We start from the raw sequence: 3,017 nt of genomic DNA, 5'->3' as shown, positions 1-3,017 counted from the left end.
TAAAACTAGGCATGTCTTTCAATGGATATCAATAAAAATTAATGAACAAATAAAAAATGATAGCAATCACACATTCTATCAGTGATAGACATTATCAATTATAGCCACTGATATCTTCCAATACACTGATAGATATTATCAATGACAAACACAAAGCCAATGTAGCTGTAATGTCAAACATCAAAATATCAAACATCAAAATACACTGATATGTTTATAGAAAGAATATACAGTATCAAATGAAACAGTGAAGAATGCAAGTCCTAACTTAATTAATCAATCAAAACTCAAAATATCAACACAATGAACAAAGCAGAATTTCATGAAAGCACACAAACTCTGCTCACAATCTATCATGTTCACAGTGAGCTGAAGAAATCATTAGGTTCTTGAGAAAAAGAGAAAGAAAAGACTAAATGACTAGAAACTATTTAGGAAAAATTGATAAACAGAATCGAAAAAACAAGAACGAACGCTAAAAGAAAAAAAAACTCCCAATCAAAGATGAAATTGAAAAAAGAAAAACGAACTCACGAATCGGAATTGATCGAAGTATCATGGAGCTTCACGAATTGGAATTGATCGAAGTATCATGGAGCTTCACGAATGGGATTTCATGGATATTTCACCGTGACGAACGTGAAAGAAAAGGAAAGTAGTGACGAACGGTTGAAAAGAAAAGAAAGGGAAAGAGAGGGTAAATTTGGAATTTTGAAAAAAAGGAAAGGTTGACCGATCAATGTTTACTATAATAGCAAATATTAAAAATGTAGTATATATAATCACATTTTTTTCCCTTTTGTATTATTCAATGCAAATTTCATTATTATTTTGTTTGTCATTCTTCCCAATAAAATAATATACATTGATTTAAGATTTGTATAAAATAAATAATTTTTAAATTTAAATTTGAACATCTATCTAAAAAAAGAACAACTACTATTTTTTTTTGTAATTCTCTGAGTTTTGTGTAAATAGAAAATCAAACTGCGATTTTACGGTAATTACATCCAACTATACGTATTTGGAAAAAAAAGTAATAAAAAAAATAAACTCCTGATGAGTCTTATGTGTCTTGTTTCTAGAACTTCCTTAGATATGGATAAGCAAGCCATAATTATTGTGGAGCCAAATTTACCAAACAAAATCAGTTTTTGCCTTTTTGGTTTATTGATTTTTCAACTTTTTCAATTTTCCAATTTTGTAGGACAGCCATTTACATGGTGTTCCAATCCAAGGCTTTGTGTTCAAAGCATGCAATCTAAAAGTAATTAATTGTTTTGACTAAATTTTTATTGTTTGCTATATAAAACACTAATATAATGAGTAAAAAATAAAGAAAAAAGGAATTAAACAATCTATATATTCTACTTAAGGAAAGAATAATAAAGGGATTTGGATTAATATGGAATTATTCTCAACAATAATAGTAAACATTTGCTTGATTATTAAGGGGTTATTTGATCTCTTAATATTGAGTTGTAATGGATTAAGTGTATGTATTATTTGATGTAATCAATTTGCTCGAGTGTTGCCTTGCTGCATGTGGTGAATCAACGAAAAATATTTGTTGTATGTATGTTTATCTCAACTGAAACGTAATCCATCAATGGTAAATTAAAATGTGGGTTCCAATTGATTACGTTAGTTGTTATTTTACCTATATTTTATAATCATAATGAACTATAGAACCTGTCTAATCCAATATGAGAATTATGAAACAGTAATCGTAAATGTGACATATTTATAATTCTAAATAAACATGATAAAAAATAATCCAATTACGTTTATGATTTAGACTCATTATGATTGATCCATCAAATAAAATTTTATTACGATTACACCATTTTTCATTGTGATTTGATAAACGTGACTTAACTAACTCTTGTGTCACTACTTGGGAATTGGGATAAGTACACATATTTGGTGTTTGTTTGTTAAAGATAAAAAAAAAGGGCTTCTTGTGTTATTATTGTGTAGTCAATCTCCTCTTGATTTAATTTTCTTCGCACTATACTCCTCCACAGATCGACCTTATAAGACTCAGTTTGTTGGATATTTATAGTGACGAAAAAAAGTAAAACGTTCATGAAAATAGATTTAAGTATATAGATTATATTCATGGTTTAGAAATTTTAAGTTGGATTAAAACTATTAAATTAGATGACGTTTCATGTAAAAATTTAATATATGTTAAATTTGAGCTCTTTTATTTAAATAAATTATGTTTGATTTTGATCAAGTAACAACACAATTGAATTAAATTTGACTAATGTTTGAATTTTGTATTTATTTGATTTTATTTTGTATTTTGGAGATTTACTAAGTTACTAACTTATAAATAGCAACTTGTTTCTTTATTTGTAGCATCTCATTCCAAATTGAAGACTTCTCATATTTCTTTATTTCTTTTCATCTTGAGTTGAGTTGAGTTGAGAGCAAGTATCCAAAAGTTTTGTTAGATCTAAGTAGTTCAAGGTTGCGGTTTTATCAAAATTAGTCGTGGTATCCTGCTGAGGCGATGACTGTAGTCTACTTGCAACCCATGCAAAAAGCAAATAATTGTCTTCAAAATAAAGGTTATCAGAAATACATTCTCGACTATCTCTTGAATCTCCACAAGCTATTGATTTTTTTATAAGTTATTGGTTATTTCAATTTCTAACCCTTATTATATTAACTGGCTTACTTTTGAGTTTTAACAGTATTATTGTATATAGTGTTTATATTGTATCTAGTTTAGGTATAATCAGTTGGTGTGTATATATGAACATTTTTATTTGTATATATCTCCTCCAACAAAATTCTCCTTTGATTTGAAAAGAATAGACATTCCATCCCACAGCAAAAGTATTGGAATCAACTTTGTGGAAATGTTCAAATATTAATATGAACATTTTAATTTTTTCAATAAAATTGATCTTTAATTGTTTGTGTATTTTAGTGACGGGACCTTATTAACTTCTAGGTTATAAGCTCCAATAATATAACAGGAATTAATCAAACTTTTTTATTAA

This window comes from Benincasa hispida, chromosome 11 (genome assembly GCF_009727055.1).
Source record: "Benincasa hispida cultivar B227 chromosome 11, ASM972705v1, whole genome shotgun sequence".
Lineage (NCBI taxonomy): Eukaryota > Viridiplantae > Streptophyta > Magnoliopsida > Cucurbitales > Cucurbitaceae > Benincasa > Benincasa hispida.
This window is presented reverse-complemented; position numbering follows the sequence as displayed.